A 21,036-nucleotide genomic window follows, 5' to 3' on the forward strand; every position below is an offset into this window, starting at 1 on the left:
GTGCTTTATATATCTTATCTAATTCTTACCATACACTATTTAGTACCATTTTTATTCCCATTTGTTTTTTAAATAGACTGTATTTTTTAGAGCAGTTTTAGATTCACAGCAAAATTGAGGGTAAGGTACAGAAGCTTCGCATAATGCCCTTGTCCCTGCCACAGCCTCCCCCACTGTCAACACTAAGGTATAATGACATGTATCCACCATCATAGTATCATACAGAGTAGGTTCACAGCTCTAAAAATCCTCTGTGCTCCAACTATTCATCTCTCCCTGCTATAGTTTGGATGCTGTCCCCCGCCAAATCTCATGTTGAAATTTGATACCCAACATGGTGGTGTTGGAGGTGGGGCATGGTGGGAGGTGTCTGGATCGTGGGGGTGGACCCTCATGAATGGCTTGGTGTCATTCTTGGAAGAGTGAGTTCTCACTCTTAGTTCCCAAGAGAACTGGTTGTTGAAGAGTCTGGTACCTCCCACCCCTTCTCTTGCTTCTTCTCTCCCCACGTGATGCCTGCTCCCCTTTGCCTCCCACCTTAGAATCAGTCTGAGACCCTCACCAGAAGCAGATGCTAGCACCATGCTTCTTGTATAGCCTGTAGAGCTGTGGGCCAACCTCTTTTCTTTATAAATTATCCAGCCTCAGGTTTTCCTTTATAGCAACACAAACAGACTAAGACACTCCCTCTCCCTGAAGCCCTGGAAACCAATGATCTTTTTATTGTCTCCATGGTTTTGTCTTTTCCAGAACATCACAGAGTTGTAATCATATACTATGCAGCCTTTTCAAATTGGCTCTTTCACTTAGTAATATGCATTTAAGGTTCCTCCATATCTTTCCATGGCTTGATAGCTCATTTCTTTTTGGCACTACATAATATTCCATAGTCTAGATATATCAGAATTTATCCATTTACCTATTGAAACACGTCTTGGTTGCTTCCAAGTTTGGGCAAGGATGAATAAAGTTTCCATAAACATTCATGTGCAGATTTTTGTGTGGACCTTTCAGCCCATTTCAATAAATACCAAGTATCATGACTGCTAGATCATATGGCAAACATATGTTTAATTCTGTATATTATCCCCATTTATGGATGAGGAAACTAAGACAAAGGGAAATAACAATTTGCCTAAAGTCACACAGCTATTAAGAAAGAGAGCTAGGATTTGAAATCACACAGTTCAGCTCTGGAGTTTGTGCTCTTAACCACTATACATATAGCTTCTCAACAATAAAGACCTGTCAATGAATAAAATTTCAATACATGGGGTTTTAAAGATCTAACTGGCTTTTATTAGCAATTCATGAACCAGACAGCATCCAGTCTACAAAACAGGAAGGTGCTCTGTTGGGTGTGGCAGAACAATCAGATTTTATAAGGCAGCTTGCAGCAGAAAAAAAGGAAACAGCTCAGTACAGATAGATTGGTTATTATCAGGTTACTTTCCTTGTATGAGTTTAAGCAGAGGGGACTTCCCTACTATGCCAGCCAGCTTGACTAGGTCCCTCTTGATTGGTCACTACAAGTATCCTAGTTTGGCCTGTTCTGGGATTTCCTGGGTTTTGTTTTTAAGTTTCCGTTTAATCGCATGGCACATGGCATGAGTCACTTCATACTGATTTGGATTGTTGGGGACTAGTGCAGAAACTCAGTCCAACTCAATGGGCTTCCACAGATTTTATTTAACAAATACCACACTAAATAATGGGGAATTTCATTATTATTCTATGAATTTTAAATCAGCTACACTGGATTCTGCACTGTTAATTTACATTTATAATTCCTTTGCTCACATGAAACTTTGCAGATCCTGAGATCCACAGTGAGATTTACAAATTTGTTTTGCTTTGTGCACACAATTTACTGATTCTTCACCCAAATCTTCATTCACTGCTGTTCCAAAGACAAATGTCAGGAATACAGCCCCTTTCAACCTCCACCCTCCTAACAGAAACAGGAATACAGCTGGTCTAAACGTAAGATTTTAAAAGCCAAACACATTTTCAATATAGTAGTTGGCACTTCCTAGCTTTGTGGTCTTAGATACACTTATTAACATATCTGAGACTACTACCTACCCTACTGGGTCTCTGTGAAGACTACCAAACTCCATGCCTGACACATTGTTCAGCCTATGCTCAATACTGCAGCCACAGAGATCTTGTGAACCTCAGTCAGCCATGTCACCCCTCTTCAACACTCCCAAAAACACTTTATTTAAAATTTAAATTACTCCCCGTTTCATTTTTCTCCATAGCATTGGTGAAGAAAACATGTCTAATGTATTATATAATTTCTTTATTTATCCTATTTATTGTCTGCCTTCCCCTACAAGAATGTAAGCTTCATGATGGCATAGATTTTGTCTGCTTTGTCAATTGCTTTTTCTCCAAAGCCTACAAGGCCTGGGACACGGGTAGTACTCAATATTTGTTGGATGAATACATGAATAAACATTCAAGAAAAGGTAGCCGCCCCCACCACCACCATCATTTAATCTCTCTCAAGCTAAGCTTTTTCATCCATAAACCAGGAATAATAATCATGCCTTACTCATCTCAGGGTTATTGCTAAGAGCATATAATTATGTGCCAATACTAAACAAATACAAAGAATAGCATTATCCTCATTTAGTCTTCCTGATCACATTTATATTTCTAACTTCTTGTCCAACTTTTACCTGACAGATTTGTGTTCTTTCTACTCTGAGGAGTGAATCTGTTTTCTTCTCAAACACATATGCATGATGACACTAACTTCAACCCTCAACCAAATTTTCTTTCCTTTAGGATGTCTTCTGTTATATTAATTGCATATTTTATTCACATTCCCTCATCATATAGGGCTGAGTGAAGATTTATCTAGGTCTATGTGGCTCACATGCTATAAAAACAGCCTCCTAATACTATGGTAGTATTTTGTTCTTAAAGAATTAAAGCACTTATGATTCCTTACGTAGTAAAACAAAACAACAACAAACTTCTTTTAAACTGAAATGTCCTCACCTTTGAATTTGTAACCTAAAAAAAAAAAACAAAAAAAAAGACAGAACTATATAAAATCCCCTTTCTTTTTAAATCACCCCACAGGCAGGCAGGCAACATTTAAGAAATACCTTTTCTTTTTTTATTCACCGCAACATTTCTAACAAGGTTAGTCCTCAGGGATAGGACTAAGAGCCACCTTGAAAATACATTATATCTGGCAGTTCACTATAAACTTCCCTGGCTTCTGTGATCTCATTCCTGAAATACACCTTAGAGAAGGCTGCAAGGCTCTCAGGAGACTAGTCACAGATGGGGAAAAACAATGCTTCGGCAGGAACCATGCTATTTCATCATTTAAAGAAATAAGCTGCTTGATTAAGATTTTTGAGAAAACACATTATGATAAAGCAAATGTGTTAAATGTTAACAATTACAACCAAGGTTTCTTATTTCCTATCCTTTTTCCACAAGCAGCCACACATGGCTAGTTATTCCTACAGTTTGAAATAACCTCCAAGCAAAGATACAAGCACAGATACTTCTAAGCTCATCAATAGCTTAACAATTCCTAATTTAGCAACCATCAGAATCACCTGGAGGGCTCTTTTGAAAACGCAGAGTGCTGGGCCAAACCTTCAGAGTTTTGAGACTGGGTAGATCTAGGGTAGGACTAAGAATCTGCATTTCTAACTAGTGTCCATGTGATGCTGATGCTTTCAGAACCCCTGCCTAGGTAAGCAGTTTGCATTTTCCTAACAGCAGGTATTCATATTCATGTAGGTTATTGTGAAGGTCTGTTTCCTGGGTTCTGTTTCATTGTCAAGCATTAAAGACCTTCTTTTTACAGTTCCTGAGCCAATGAAATACATTAAGAAGCCCCACATCATCAACCAGATCTAGAAAGAGACTCATATTCGTCGATGAGACCTGGCTGCCAAAATTCTGTTTTAAACCAAACACATCACCTGAAATCAGGGCACTGCTACACAGGTAGTATCAACAAGATCAAAGACTACCTACAACGTTAGCCATTTTCTGGTGAAGTGCCACACTGTTTTGGACACTGTAATTTGAATTCTTAATCAATGTATGTTCATTATGTTAATAGCCTTTTTAATAACTATATAAATATTGTGGATATATAATTATGTTTACCTTCAAATACATATTTTATGACATTACTTAAAATTTTTTTCAATTAATAATTTCAGCTAGTTCAACACAAAAACCTGAAAATACTAGGTAAAGCAGAGTTTGTTATTCACTTTGCTATTCCGATTTACATATAGACAAGGAAGGATAACAACATTTCTACCTCTTCAATTCCCGAATTATTTCTCTAAGAAAAAACTATTATACTGTGAAACATATTTCAGATGCCTGGGTGACTTAAAACACAGGCAGGTGTAAGGCTCCTGGAAATTTGCAAGCTTAGATAAGATCTTCCATAGTAGGATACATAGGATGTCTGGTTTAAGTAGTGATTGAGCTCATGCACTATCCTCCTAAGACCGTTACAGAAATTTTAAAAAGAATAAGCCCATAGAGCAGGAGTGGGTTATCAATAGATTAGCTATCTCAGTGAGCTTTTGGAAGACAGAAAGCCCATGAAAGTGAAGAGGCAACTAAAACTGAGTGAGGGAAGCTGTAGTCCAGAATATGACCATAAAGATGGTCATACCATAAAGATGGTAGGTACCTCCTCCGTAACATAGACGATTGTGTCTCACCAGAAAAATGGAAGTCAGAAGAGAGTGAGATGACCACTTCTTCAAAGTACTGAAAGAAATCGATGGTCAACCAGGAATTTTATATCCAGCTAAACTCTCCAAAAATAAAACAAAACCAAACCTGAGAGAATTTGTTGCTAGCAGACCTGCTCAACAAGAAATACTAAAGGGAATCCTTTAGGCTGGCATGGAAGAACATTAAATGGTAACTTTCACATCCACACAAAGAAATAAGGAACAACAATAAAGGTACCTAAATAGGTATTATAAAAATACACATAAACAAAACTCTTTTCTTGATCTGTTTTAAAAGATACCTGCATAAGGCAATAATTATAAAAATGTGTGGATGAGCTCAACCTCTCATACCACGTACAAAAATTAACTCAAAAGTAATCATACACCCAAATGCAAAAACTAAAAACATAAACTTATAAACATAAGGCAAAAACAAAAGAGAAGTAGACAAATCCACTATTTATAATTGGAGGCTTCAACATCCTTCTGTTAGTAATTGATAAATCAAGCAGGCAAAAAATCAGTAGTGCTGAATAGCACTACTAATCAACTTGAACCAATGGATACTTATAGAACATTCCATTCAACAACAGAAGTGCACATGGAACATTCACCATGACAGACCACATTCTGGGACATAAAACAAACCTTAACAATGTAAAAGAATAAGGCAAGGCTAACAACTGTAATTCCAACACTTTGAGAGGCCGAGGCAGGAGGATTGCTTGAGCCCAGAAGTTCGAGACCAACCTGAGCAACACAGTGAAATCCTGTCTCTACAAAAAATAGAAAAATCAGCTGGGCATGGTGGCCCACATCTGTAGTCCTAGCTACTCAGGAGGCTGAGGCAGGAGGATCACTTGAACACAGGAGTTTGAGGTTGCTGTGAGCTATGATGATGCCACTGCACTCTAGCTTGGACAACAGAGCTTGTCTCAAAAACAAAAACCAAAACCCCAAACAAATGTAACAGAATAGAAAGCATACAACATCAGAATTAAACTGAAATCAGTAACTGAAAGACAGCTGGGTAATTAGAAATATTTGAAAATTAAATCACATACTTCTAGATAACACGAAGTCTTAAGAGAAATTAAAAAATATTTTGAACTAAATAAAAGTGAAAATATAACTTATCTTGCACAACAATGTGAATGTACTTAATACATTGAAGTGTACACTTAAAATGGGTAAGATGGTAAATTTTATGTTATATGTATTTCACCACAATAAAAAATAATTTTTTAAAAATACAACATCAAAATTTATGAGATGTGGCTAGAGTAGTGCTTTAAGGGAAACATAGTATTAAAGGCACATTTTAGAAAAGAAGAAAAACCTAAAATCAATAATCTAAGCTTCCACCTTAGGAAACTAGATAAAGAAAACCAAATCAAACCTAAAGCAAGCAAAAAGAAGAAATGATAAACCACTAACCAAGAAAAAAAGAAAAGACATAAATTACTAGTATCAGGAATAAAAATGGGTCATCATTACTAATCCCTTGGACATCAAAAAGATAATAAAGGAATACTACAAACAAATCTAAACCCATAAACTTGATAATTTAGATAAAATGGACCAATTCCTTGAAGGGCACAAACTACCAAAACCCACTCAAAGAAATATAGATATTATGAATAGCCCTACATCTACAAAAGAAATAGAATTAGTAGTAAAAAAATCTTCCAAAAAAGGAAAAGACCAGACTCAGATGGTTTCACCAGTGAATTGTCACCAAACATTTAAGGAAGAAATAATACCAATTCTACAATCTATTCCAGACAATAGAAGAGTAGGGATAATTTCCCAATTCATTCTGCAAGGCCAGGATTGACCTAACACCAAAACTAGATAAAGAACTTCCTTACCCTAATAAAGACTAATTTTTTTAAAAAAATCACAGTTAACATCATGCTTAATAGTGAGAGACTTGATGGTCCTAGCTAAGTTAATGAGACAAGAAAAAAAAAAAAAGAGAGAGAGAGAGAGGTATACAGACTGGAAAGGAAGAAATAAAGCTGCTTGTATTCATAGACATGATAGTCTACCATGATTGTCTATGCATGTAGAAAACCCCAAAGAATCTACCAAATAACTCCTGCACATAATAAGTGAGTTGAGCAAGGTTTCGAGATACAAAGTCAACACAAAATAGTCAATAGCTTTCCTATACAGTGGCAATGAATACTTGGAATTTGAAATTAGAAAATAATACATATATAATAGCATCCCCCAAAGATGAAGTAGGTAAGTATAAAGCTAACACAGTATGTACATAAAACTACAAATCATTGATCAAAGAAATCAGAGAAAAATCTAAATAAATGGAGAGAGATTTTGTGTTCTTGATTGGAGATTCCAACATAGTAGAGATGTCAATTTTCCCCAAACTGATATGTAGGTTTAATGAAATTCAAATCAAAATCCCAGCCAGGTTTTAGGTAGACACACATGAGCTTATTCTAAAACTGATATGAAAAGGGAAAGGTACTAGAATAGCCCATTCAATTATGGAAAAGAAGAACCAAGTTGCAGGATTCATATTACCTGATTTCAAGAGTCACCGTAAAGCTGCGGTCATGAATGTAGAGGGGCAAAAGAATAAACACATCAATCAATGGGAAATAACAGAGAGATCTCAAATAGACCTAGAAAAATATAGTTAATTAATTTTTGACAAAGGTGCAAAGACAATCCAACAGAGAAAGAAGAATCTTTTCAACAAATGATGCAACACATTTGGAAGTCCATATGCAACAAACTGAACCTCACATCTCACATAAAAATTAACTCAAAATGCATGATAGACCTAAAAGTAAATGCAGAAACTATAAAACTTCTAGAAGAATATATAGGAGAAAATCTACATGACTTTGGATTTGCTGATGAGTTTTAAAATACATTATCAAAAGCAAAATTCATGAAAAAATTTTTAAGTTGAACTTAATTAAAATTAAAAACTTATTCTGCAAAAGACATTGTTAAGAAAATGAAAAAACAAGCCACAGACTAGGAGAAAATATCAGCAAATCACATAACTTATCAGGACATGAATCCAGCATATATAAGCAACTCAACTTAAAAACGGGCAAACAGCAAGAGAAAGAAAGGAAGCAAAGATTTCAAGATTGTGAGAAAATGACAACATTCCCAAGAAGTCTGCTACTCTTTTCTCTGTTGACATATTGGTAAATTATAGATATTACAGATATCTATATATTGTATTTTTAAGTAAAAACCTAAAGTGCACATGTCCTAAGGCCATTAGGATGTGTAAAGTGTGCGTGCTGTAGTAGTTTTTGTTGCAGAAAAGATGCTGGTAATAATTTCAATATTTTTGAGTAAGAAATGGTTGAGCAAATTATAGCATATATTTCTCATGGAAAATAAACCAGTTATATTTTTAACAAGTTAGATTTATCTGTAGTGACCTGGAAAGTTGACGAATATAGTGATAAATTGAAAAAGTAAAAGCAAGTTGCAGAGTAATAATTCTAGTGTAGTCAAATCTATGTGTAAAAACTTGCAAAAGGATAGAAAAATGCATTTGTTTACTAGAAGGATGGGGAAAAACTGGCAGCATATGTGTCAAATGACTTTAACAGCAGTCATTTTCAGAGATCTAGGATTGGAGGGAGAGTATATCCCTCAGAGATGACTTTGAGGGGGTTCAAGACTTTGGTAAAGGAACTGCAGATGTGGTGGAAATAGAACGAGAACCAGAATTAGAAGTGGAGCCCGAAGATGTGACTGAAATGCTGTGATGTCATGATAGAACTTGAATGGCTGAGGAGTTGCTTCCTGTGGATGAGCAAAGAAAGTGGTTTCTTGAGATGGAATCTACTTCTGGTGAAGAAGCTGCAAACACTGTTGAAATGACAACAATGAAGTATTTAGAAAACTACATAAACTTAGTTAATAAAGCAGTAACAGGGTTTGAGAGGATTAACTCTATTTTTGAAAGAAGTTCTATTGTGGATAAAATGCTATCAAATGGCATCATATGCTACAGAGAAATCTTTTGTGAAAGGGTCAATTGATGCAGCAAACTTCATTGTTGTCTTACTTTAGGAAACTACCACAGGCACCCTAAGCTTCAGCAGCCACCAGCCTCATCAGTCAGCAGTCATCAACACTGAGGCAAGACCCGCCACCAACAAAACGATTATGACTTGCTGAAGGCTCAGCTGATTGCTAGTCTTTTTTAGCAATAAAGTATTTTTAAATTAACACATGGTCATTTTTCTAGACATAATGCTATTTCACACTTAACAGACTACAGTACAATGTAAACATAACTTTGATAGGCACTGAGAAACCAAAATATTTGTGTGTGTCACTTTATTGCCATATTCACTCCATTGTAGTGGTCTGGAAGCAAACCCACAATATCTACAAGGTATGCTTGTACAGCATACTTCACTGAAGGGGATGGGGAGGATGAGGTGTAAGTAACTTTGCTAAGCACTGTAATGTAGTTAGCAATGTTGTTTCTTATAGTGATGTGGGTTAACAATTCTGATACTGCTGAACATATATTGTGGGACTGCAAAATGCGTAAAAGAGACAGTGAATGGTGGGAGCCAGGTTTCTCACTGTGGACTGGGAGAAAGGCTAGAATGAACCATGTAGTTTTGAGCTAGATTCTAAGACATCAGGATGATCTGCTGTTTCGCTTAATACAGACACTGATGAGTAAAAATAGAATACAGATATTTATGCATACACTTAATCTACATACATATATTTCCTAGTTCAGGTTAATCTATATACATATATTTCTTAGCTGACAGGGCCTAAAAGCAATGACACCCCAGTAGTGATGAGCACATCAGAGCACATCTGGTTTCTAATACTATTTTCCAAAAAAAGGAACCAGGGACGCTTGTTTAAATGATCGATTTTAGGGCTGGAGCAAGGAATATACAAGACAAGCCTGGAGCATCCTGTAGTGCCAGAAAGTAGGAAAGTGCTCAAAATACAGACTGATGGGAATGTCAAAGAGATACAGAAGCCAACTGAAAGAGTCCCCAATGGCAAAAGCTGAAAAAATTTGAGTAACAAAATAAATAATGCAGTATTCAGTTGTAACTGGCCAGCAAAAGAAATCCTTGACATGCTCAACAGTAATAAAATTAAGTCATCTCTGATATTTTTTCCAACTTTTAATCATATAAAAGTGTGTTACTGTGCAGGTATGTTTGTTCAAGGTAGGAAGACAGAATATACCAGGAACAGAACTTAAAAGGGACACAAACTGGAGCATGTTCAGAGGAGCAGAGACCAGGTTAGGGCTCACACTAACAATAGTCTAATCCAATCTAATCAGTAGCTGAGCCCCTATTGGGTACCAAGAACTATGAGAGGCATAGAGGAATACAAGGATAAATAAAATAGCTCCTGAAGGACTACTTTAAAAGCTAACTCTTTAGCAGAAAGGCTCAAAGAATACAGCCAGAGAGTAATGAATCCAAATATATAAAGGACTATTGTATGGAAAAAGAATCAGATTTGTTCAGTACAATTTGAGGGACAGGCTTAAAATGAAGGATAAATTCTCCAACAGGCAGAGTGGAGCCACATGTCTGGCACAAAGTAAGTGATTGATATAAGATCTCTTCCCCAAATGCCCAACATAAGATTCACTCTGCTGAAACCAATATATTTCACCAAAATTTATGTAACAAAAAGATATTACTTCCATTCTATATTTTGATAGTCACCCAGAAAAGTTAATTTTTGAAAAGTATAAAAACATAAAAGTCTAAAGTTTAATATAAAGAAAAATAGTTCAATTTTATTGCTATCTGTACTAATTTGAGGGTTTTTTAAGTGGATTTGTCTATCAAGGTCTACCACTGAGCCAAGTGGTAATCATTTATAAAACAGAATTTGGAAGATATAGGCTAAAAGTATAATTATTATATAATCTCTTTGTAAAAATTTAAACCATTAAGGACATTCACACTTTATAAATCCACAAATAATTAGTAGAACTGTTTTCCCTGTTTTGAACTATCTAATCAGTTGCATCAGATGGAAGAGAAGAAAATGATCTAAATGAGAATACTTTTCCCATGTGCATCAGGGAACACACACAACTAATCACAGAGAGAAGAAAGCTTCCCCTGTGGTCATTTCTGTTTTCAAATAGCTTTTGCTCAAAGGAAAGAAAACACTGAACCAGAGTTAGTTGATTCTGTACAGCCTTTTTACTAGCAAAACAAGGCAGGCTAAGTTGGAAGCATGCTAGGACTTTTGCAAAATAGGCATACAGAATGGAGGAAAATGTGGACATCAGTCAGCACTGAGACTAAGAGTATTAACTCAGCTATGGGGTAAAAAGAAAGAGCAGTCCAATAATAGCAATAAATAGGGCATGGTGAAGGTACGCTTATTCAGGTAAGCCACTGAGAGAAAGTACATTTGAAGCATACTTCATATTTATATAAGAAATGATAGCAATGATGACAGTGAATATTATAAATTATCCAAGTCAGGATGGTCAGCATATAGGAGATTTCAAGCAGGCGGAGACTGCAGGAGACTTCAGATGGGAGGACTGGGAAAGACAGGTGCTGATATTAGATGTAGTACATTATTTCAACAATATATTAAATATTAAAAATCAATTTATAAATGGTAAAAATTTCTACAATTTAAAGGAAGTCAAATACAAAATTGTGTATAAGTATGTAAAAATAAATATGCATAGAAAACGGACTTGAAAGAGATTGACCAAAGTGCTGCTGATGAGAGTATGACTGACTTTTCCTGCATACGTTTCAATATTTTCCGTTATATTACTTTCTTATTTTGTTACTGTTTTATTATTATTCAAATGACTAAAACAAACTTAAAAGGTTAGCTTACTCATACCTTTCCCTAAAGACATGATGGCCCAGATGTCTATAGATATCCAGGGCAAGTCAACCTGGAATTAAAAATCTGCTGTAGTTTATATACAAGGTAGATAAAAAATTCTGACCTTAAAAAGGAATAAGACCATACATTCATGGAATAAGTTAAAATAAATACTTAGTGTACACATACCCAATTCTAATAAAGAAGGAGTTAAATAAAAATTATCAGAGGCCATTGTTTAGGACTGAGTTGCTCCCCTAGACTCAAGAGGCTAGACCAAACCAGAATGGAGGCACCCATGAACCTAATCATACCAAACTTTGAAACAAGCCAATTCTGAAAAAGAAACAAGAGATTTGCAGCAACCAATCAGAAAGGGCAGAGTTCACCTGAGATGTCATAATAAGGAATTCTCCTCTGTTTTAACACTATAGGGAAAATAACTCTGTTAACTACCAATCAGCTTTTTGTTGCTTCTTTTTGTTTCCTTCAGCCTTTTTCTGCCTATAAAGTCCACCTCCTGTGCTCAGCTCATTAGGGTGGCTTTCGAAATCTTTAGATGGGATGCTGCCCAATTCATAAATCCCTAATAAATCTTTAAACTAAATTTGTTAAAATTTTATTTTTAACAAGGGTCAAAAAACACTCATGGAAGAGCTGTCATTTGATATTACTATTATGAATAGAATCTACCATAGATTAAGAAAGAGAAAGATTAGCTTAGTAAACTAATGAATAATAGCGGTGGGATTGTAAGTGGATTTTTTTTTTTGGCTTATTGCTATTTCCCAAATTTTCATATTCAATATTTTACTTTTATAGGAGTAAATATGCAATTTTCAAATGACTATAATTGCATTGGTTACTATTATATACATTTTTAGGAACATACTTTCATGTTACATTGTAAAATATTAATACATCCCTACCATTGTTTTTAATACCTAGTATAAATTTAATCTGTGGCCTGAGTCATTTGTATACAATTTCTCATAGAAGACTCTAAAGACATTTAGAATGAAGACAAAAATACTAAGTATGTCAAAACAGGGATAATTTAACAGTCAAATATATTTGTATACTAGCAGTAGATTATAACAAAATTGCTAGAAAGTTTGAGGCCATATACAAAAGGCAAAGTGGAATTTTGAAATCAGGCCATTTGGAATATAAAAATTTAAAACTTGAATATTTTTAACCTTCCCATAGTACTCCAAATCCTCTTAACTTCATTCTTGAAGCTTTGCCTGTAGTAGCAATAGAGTAAAAATACAAACATTCTGAAAAGTTGCCTGAAAAGCTTTGCAAAAAAGAAAACTTAAAGTGTTAACTATATGTCCAACTAGATAAACCTTCCTTCAGAGAGGCTCCTCCAGTGGAACCTGCCTATGTTGGGGTGGAACAGGAATGAGAGAAGGAAAGGAGCAGAGAAGTAGATTCTGTTCTTGGGTCATAGTGTGGATCCTGTATAGTAATTTATTAACAGGATTCTTCTGGTCCCAATTCTAGCAAAAAAAAAAAAAAAATCTGTTTAAAAAGAATTGAAATCATGTGAGTAAAAAGTATACTTATTACCATATATTATTAAATAAAAAATACAAGCTACAAAATAGAACACAGAGTTATGATCTCATATTTATAAAAGAAATATATATATTAAAAAATGTACATAGTTCGTGACCAGCCTGAGCAAGAGTGAGACCCTGTCTCTACTAAAAATAGAAAGAAATTATCTGGCCAACTAAAAATATATATACAAAAAATTAGCCGGGCATGGTGGCGCATGCCTGTAGTCCCAGCTACTCGGGAGGCTGAGGCAGGAGGATCGCTTAAGCCCAGGAGTTTGAGGTTGCTGTGAGCGAGGCTGATGCCACGGCACTCATTCTAGCCCGGGCAACAGAGCGAGACTCTGTCTCAAAAAAAAAAATGTACATAGACTAAAAACTGGAAGAATACACACCAAAATATTAACAGGGTAGATTATGGGTGGTTTTTGTTTTCTGATCATTTTCTAAATTTGACACTTAATACATATTACAGAGAAAGAAAAAAAGTATTATTTTTAAAAGACAATTATAGAATATTGCAAACTTCTTGGGAAGCAGTATTGGGAACAGAATAAAATAAAAACACAGTCATAACACTAAATAAACACACACAGGCAATTTAATTCCTAAAACAGAAGAAAATGGAAAAAATGTAAATTCTCTAGAACATTTTCCACCTAGAGTTGAATTAGTCTTTATAAGGTATAAAAGTAACATATTAAGATTGACTTTGCAAAGGCATGACTCTAAATGAAAAAATGTTTCATGAATAGCTAAGGTTGCATGCCCCTTCTTAAGCATACAGGAATTTGCCATGGAATCTCCTAGCAGATCCATTTAAACCATTACTACAATGCCTGCCACATAGGAAGTGCTCAAATTTTTTTGATGAAACAATGTCCTGAGTTCATATATAGGGCAAGGCAACTTTCCTTTTGAAGGGTAGAATGCTATAAATTACTGGATAAAATAGGTGTCAGCAGAACAAACGGTGCTGCTTGAACTGTAATGAATAGAAATGACTCTCAGACATGAAAAAACATGACTTTGTTTTCCTCAAGTAATTATTTGTGAGAATTCTCCTAACCATCCTCCACCTATAGGGGCCAGCTCCCTGTACTAAAAATACTGGAACATCCAGACAGGGAAGTCTGATCCAGAGACTGATATTAATATTTATTCATCCCTACACAGAAACAACAAAGAGAGGAAGTATTCTTTTGTAGCAGCCAGAATCAGGCTAGGTGATGGCCTTGTGATAGAACCTGCCACTCAAAACGTTATGAATTAAAATTATGAGGTTTACCACCTAAAAGGACTAATTTTAGGTTTTAAACCATGACAAAAAGCAATCTAAATAAATCTATGCATTTATGGTCAACTAATATTTGACAACGGTGCAAAGAATACATAATGAGGAAAGGATAGTCTCTTCAATAAATGGTGTTGGGGAAACTAGATATCTACATGCAAAACAAAAACAAAACTGGACCCTTATCTTATACCACCTATAAAAATTAATTCAGAATGATTAAATATTTAAATGTAAGACTTAACACTGTAAAAGTCCTAGAAGAAGACAGAGGGAGAAAGTTCCTTGACATTAGTTTTGGCAATGATATTTTGGATATGGCACCAAAAGCATAGGCACCAAAAGCAAAAATAAACAAGGAAGCCTACAATAAACTAAAAAGCTTTTGCAGAGCAAAGGAAACCACCAACAAAATGAAAAGTCAATCTACAGAATAGGAGAGAATATTTGCAAACCATATGTCTGATAAGAGGTTAATAGCTCAAATATATCAGGAACTCATACAACTCTATAGCAAAAAAAGAAAAAGAAAAAGAAAAAACCATAACCCCCCAGATAATTCAACTAAAATGGGCAAAAAAACCTGAATAGACATTTTTCCAAATAAGACATACAGATGGCCAACAGGTACATGACAACAGGTGCTCAATATCACTAATCATGAGGGAAATGTAAATCAAAACCACAAGGAGATATCACCTCTTATCTGTTAGGATGGCCACTACCACAAAGTCAAAAGATAAGTGTTTTGACTTACTGAGGATGTGGAGAAAAGGGAACCCTTGTGCACTGTTGGTAGGCATGTATATTAGTACAGCCATTATGGAAAACAGCATAGGTTCCTCAACAAATTAAAACTACCATATGATACAGCCATCAATGCCACTTCTGAGTATGTATCCAAAAGATTTAAAATCAGTCCAAGAGATGTCTGCACGCCCATGTTCAATGCAGCGCTATTCACAACAGCCAAGTTAGGGAATCACCTAAATGTCCATTAACAGATGAATGGATAAAGAAAATATGGTTTATATACACAATTGAACACTTTTAAGCCTTTAAAAAGAAGGAAGTTTTGTCATTTTCCATAACATGATGGATTTAGAAAACATTAAGCAAAGTGAAATAAGCCAAGAACAGAAACAAATACTGCATGTTCTCACATGAGGAATCCGAAATACTTGAACTCATAGAAGCAGAGAATAAAATGGTGGGGTTACCAGAGGCTGAGGTTGTGCAGAAGGAGGAGATGATGATATAAGGGTACAAAGCCTCAGTTAGAAAGGACGAAATCAGTTGCACAGCATGGTGAATGTGGTTAATGATAGTTTATTGTACATTTCAAAATTGCTAAAATTTCAAATGTCCTCATCACAACAAGTATTTGAGGTGATGGATATGTTAATCAGCTTGATTTAATTATTCCACATTGTATTCATAAATCATAGCATCACTTTGTACCCCATATATATACACAATTATAAACTGTCAATTTGCAATAAAATTTTTAAAATTCAGGGAAACCACTGAGAAAAAAATTTTTTTGGACACAATTTTCTAACAAAATAGGTGCCCATACTAAATGTTATTAAAGGAAATGATTTCCAAAAAAAATGAAAGTATAACTTCTTAGAAGTTAAGCAAAAAAATTATGAAAACATTGACATTATAATCAAAGAAATGTAAATTACATCTCCTGGATCAATTGTAAAACATTTCAGACCTGGGTAATCTTTAACTATGCTCCCATTTATTTTCCTTAAATCCGGTTTTCTGACACACAATTTAATTTCACAATCTTAATTGAGACTTCAGAGTTCAAGAGATTTTCCTAATATTTTGTCACAAAATTTCAACTCGTAAGGAGCACATTCTTTTTTCCATGTTAACTTCACTGACATTATTTATAGTCTTACTGTTTAAGCATTTATCATAATCTGTAATTACCTTGTTTTATATGCTTACTGTCTTTTTCATATATGATTTCTATTAAATCAGGGACCTTGTCACCTACATCTACATAGTGCTGGGTACATAATAAGTGTTCATAAATATTTGGTGAATTAACAAATGGTTAATTTTGGTCACAAGAGAGCAAAAGATGAAAAAGAGCTAGAGTCATTGTGTCCTTAGTTTTCTCAGCAAATGTTTTTAAAAGATGTTTCATTTTTTTTACAGAATTTTTTGTCTCATATATAGTAAATCCTCCCCCAAAATTTAGCTTTTATGAAAATGAAAATGATCTTAAATATTACAGCAGGCCCGGAACTCACAAATTTGCTCTAAAGAGAGTGAAACAGAACTAACAATAGAAAAACAGTTGTGCTTAGCACTCTACCAGGACATCTTATCTCATGTAATTTTCATAACCTTGGAGGCCTGTTCCCATCTTAAAGATTAGGAAAGTGAGAATAAGAGAGAGGAAGTCACTGGCCAAAGGTCATACAACTAGAAAGTCATGGAATTGGAATGAGAACACTAGTTCTTCTTTAAACCAAAACCCACTTTATTTCCTCTACTTTATGTTGCCTCCACAAGAACCAGAAGAACGAAGTGTACCTTTTTCAGTAACAATACATTAAGTACATTAAATGATCCAGATAATACTTGCAAATAAATGTTTTGATTATTCAACTTATTTTTAGAACAGCAAATATGTCAGTAAATTAAATAAATTTATCTTTTGGGGAGGTTGAAGTGATACGGGAAACATCAGATAAAGTCACAAGAAAAGATGATTCCGAAGAAACATTTCAATGCATACATTTTCATATCCACTATACTCTTTTATTTGGAACAAAAGAAAATATTCAGATTCTAGGGCAGTTTTTGGTTTTGAAAAAGAATGAGATGTGCCTTTAAAAGAACTGTGATTTATGGTTTAGTCTCAGGATAATTTTCAGATTTCCAGATGGAATTTCAAAGTTCAATCCTGTCTCTTAGATGAATTTTCTAAATTTTGTGAACCTGAACAATATAAGTGATTAACAACAGGGAGATCATTAATTAATTAATAGTATAGCAATACAACAGAACATGAGAATTATTGTTAGATTGGTGGCATTAAGGGTGAATTGTGGCTTTTAAACTTTTTTTCACGGTGATTAAAAGTTTAATATTAAGGAGGATCAGAATAGCATTGAAAAAAGCTCATATAAAAAAAAAAGCAAAGCAAAATTGTCAGGACTTTCTCAGAATGAGAGCAGGTCTACAGTGCCAGGTGCTGTCTCATAAACTTTTGCTTCTTCCAACAAAGAATTTCCTTCCAAAACTGGATAGTCACCTATCTGGAACTGGAGATGGCATGTTTGCTTGGGAATTTGAGTCCTTTGGGTACAACCTCACGAAGACATTGGGATTGGGTGGGAAATTAGACTAGAGCACTTCTTCTCAAAATGGTCCCTGGATCACCAAAGTGGGAATCACCCAGGGTGGTTGTTAAAACACAGATTCTTAGGACCAGTCCCAGATGCTGAATTCACATTTCTGGAGTGGGGGTTGCGAATTTGCATTTTTAAAAAGCCACAAGTTGAAATACTTGTGCACAAAGAGGTTTGGACACAACTGGACTGGAGGCTGGGAGACAACATGATGAATGAGTGGTTTTGGAGTCATAAAAACTTGGGTTTAAATCCCACTTCTTCTATTTAATAGCTCTGACTGTAGCAAGTCATCCAAACCCTGAGCTTGTTTTCTCGCATAGAAAACGGAATGACATTTACTTTGTTGTAGAGATCAAATAAAATTGTGTGGTTGTATGTATGTGTGTATATGTATGTACATGTAAGCATGCTGGCTAACATACCTGGCATGAAACTTTTATATGACCTCTCAGGTTCTTCCAGCTCTGAGTCTATGAATGGTCTATGCTGGTTTGTCTTAATCCTTTAACATCTATTAATGTAACTGTCACAGAACACCTGCTTATCTATTTCCCTAAAGCAGTGTTTCTCAACCTGTTTTTTATTTTCCTCCTCTCCTCCTAGACTTTTTAGATATTTTCTTTCCTAATCTACTGCCCCATAAAATTTCAATGCCACAGATATACTGTTTATGTTTGTTTTCTGGCCCTTTGGAAGGCCACAAAGCATCATATTATGTAGGATCTTTTTGTCCCCCAAGAACATGAGCAATATCACCGATGTTGAGAATGCATGTCGGAGAGAGAAGCGATGTGGTCAAGGTAATGTGAATAATTTACTGGCAGAATTAGGTCTAAATTAGAGATCACAGACTGGACCCAGCTTATAAATGTCTTTTGTTTGGCTCGCAGGTTTTTTGAGTTTTTTTAATTGGTTGCCAACTTTTAAAAATCAGATTTCACATAAAAATTCAGATATTCAACTTCTCATAAAAAAATCAAAAGATCAGATCACTAAGCGGCAGCTGAAGGGCGTTCGCCTCCCCAGAGCGTGGGGTTCTCCCCGCCGCGCCCCGCCGCGGCCCCTGCAGTTATTTGAACGTGCGACTCTCAGCCACGACCTTTACACTATAGCTCACGACCCTCAACGATTTGCCTCCAAGTACGCATCACTTAATAATTAGACGTTTAAAAAACAAATCTTTAAGAGCCGTACGCAGTGTGCCGCTAACTGCGGATTCCGAACCTTTTCCCGCTCCGGATTCCGAGCTCTCCAGCCGGCGGGACGCGCTGTCCGTCCGGCACGTCGTCTGGCGCAGGCGGGCGCGGGCTGACTAGGGCGCAGCCTGCACGGAGGCGCTCCCCTGCGGAGGTCTGCGGGTACCAGGCCCAGCTGCAGCCCCCGCGCGCCCCCACGGCTCGGCCCCGGCTCCCGACGCGCCCGCGGGGTAGACGGGTCCCCGCCGGTCCCCGCCCGTCGCCGCCGCACAACGTCTGCCCCCGGCGCGCGTCCCCGGCGCTGCCCTCCGCGCGCCTGCTCGCCGCCAATGGCAGCCGCCGCCCGCCGCACGTGATACTCGCCCGCCAATGGAGGCCCGAAGTGGCCAATTACGGGACCGGCGGCTCCGGGTGCTTTCGAACCCGCGCAGGCGGCGAGGGGAGGATGAGGGAATGGCGCGGGGACAGGGAGGCGCCTAGCGTGAGGGGACTGCCGGGAGACTCGGATTGAGGTGATGGCGCGAAGACGGGGAGGGGACGGCGCCGGCCATGAGAGGTCCGTGCGGGGACGGCAGCTGCGAGCCCGCGGTGCCTGGCGGCGGGGACCGACTTCGCGGCGCTGGCTCCTGGCGCTCCCCGGACGCAGACTGCGGGTGAGTGAAGGAGGAAGAGCACGGAGAGCCCAGGGGCGTCGCTGGCAGAACCGGCCGGACCTCAGCAGCCCCCGGCGCTTCGCTGCCCGCCCCGTGCTCCCGCCGGTCCTCCCAGCCCAGCTCTGCCGGCATCCTGGCCTCCACTTGGCTCCGGGAAGTCCGGAGAAACCCAGGGAGCAGAGTCCGCGGATGGGAGCAGAGTCCGTGGATGAGAACGAGCCCAGCAGTTAACAGAGTGGTTGACTGGGTTCGCCTGCGTGTCACGGAAACCCCAGATTCCGGTGTCCTAAACTCATAAGGGTATTTTGCCTCCCATAAAAGAAAGTGTTAGGTAGGTACCCCCAGGGACTCAAACTTGTTCTGCTCTGTCATTCTTGCAGCCTGTTCCCGTGCACAAATTTACCTCATGGGCCAAAGTCATAGCTGGCACTCCAGCCATCACTCCTTATTTTAGAAAGGGCCCTTCCAGGAGCCCCGCCCAGCAACTTCTACCTACGTCTTGTAGATTGGAATTTAGCAACATGGCCTCACCTAGCTGGGAAATGTCTTAACTAGGCACATTGCTGCCCTTAATTAAATCCCCTTTCAAAGAATAAAGGAAGAATGAATTTGCAAGTGGTCCTGTATCTCACACAGCTCAATAGAAATAAGTCCTCCTGAGTGTGCAGAACAACTTACTAGGCAAATATTTAATACATAACTCTGTGGCAGACCCTATGCTAGATGCTTTATATCTTCCTATTTAATTCTGCAAGGCAGGTATTATTAGCCTCATGCAGATGACACTGGAGGATATAAATGGTGACAAACTACAGTGCAGAGGGGCTCTTAGATATATCAAGTGGCCTGATAGGAGTTGGCTGCATGCTGTTGCAAGCATATGGACCTAAGGAATATAATTTTCTGTACTAAGTCACAAAGACCACTCTGTCTAAAGCTGACAAGAAGCGACAAACAAGATGAGGATAAGACACTGCCCCGTAGCTCAGGAAGCAGGCCCTATGTAATATACACCAATGCAAAAATATTGTTGCATCTAAACACCAATATGGTAATGTGAAACAAAACATTTTTAGTAAACAGTGGTGTAAAAGCACTCAGCACTATCCAATGAAGAACAGTGCCCATACTTGGTTTTATTAATAAGTAATGGGATTGACTTTATGCATTTAATAAACAATGCCTATTGTGTAATTGCGCTGCCCTAAGCATCAACAGTTAATAAGGTGAATCAGACATTGCCCTGCACATAGTCTATGGGGAGACAGACAGTTTGAACATATCGTGATAACTGTATTTGGAGCACATGAGAAGGGCATCCAACCTGGAAGGGAGG

General features: G+C 37.3%; 1 protein-coding gene across 3 annotated transcripts in view; it reads right to left on the reverse strand.

The window, feature by feature from the left end:
* PTPDC1 (protein tyrosine phosphatase domain containing 1) overlaps window positions 1–19,276 on the reverse strand; it is a 63,947-nt gene extending 44,671 nt beyond the window's left edge. Inside the window, exon 1 of one of the 3 annotated variants that reach the window (XM_045562386.1) lies at window positions 19,076–19,276. The gene's annotated coding sequence lies outside the window, so the exon portion shown is untranslated. Of the gene's footprint in view, window positions 1–19,045 lie in introns of all 3 variants that reach the window. The other 2 variants (XM_045562383.1, XM_045562384.1) reach the window with 2 other exon arrangements.
* Window positions 19,277–21,036: the final 1,760 nt, after the last annotated feature.

Source organism: Lemur catta, chromosome 10 (assembly GCF_020740605.2).
Source record: "Lemur catta isolate mLemCat1 chromosome 10, mLemCat1.pri, whole genome shotgun sequence".
In the NCBI taxonomy this organism is placed as follows: domain Eukaryota; kingdom Metazoa; phylum Chordata; class Mammalia; order Primates; family Lemuridae; genus Lemur; species Lemur catta.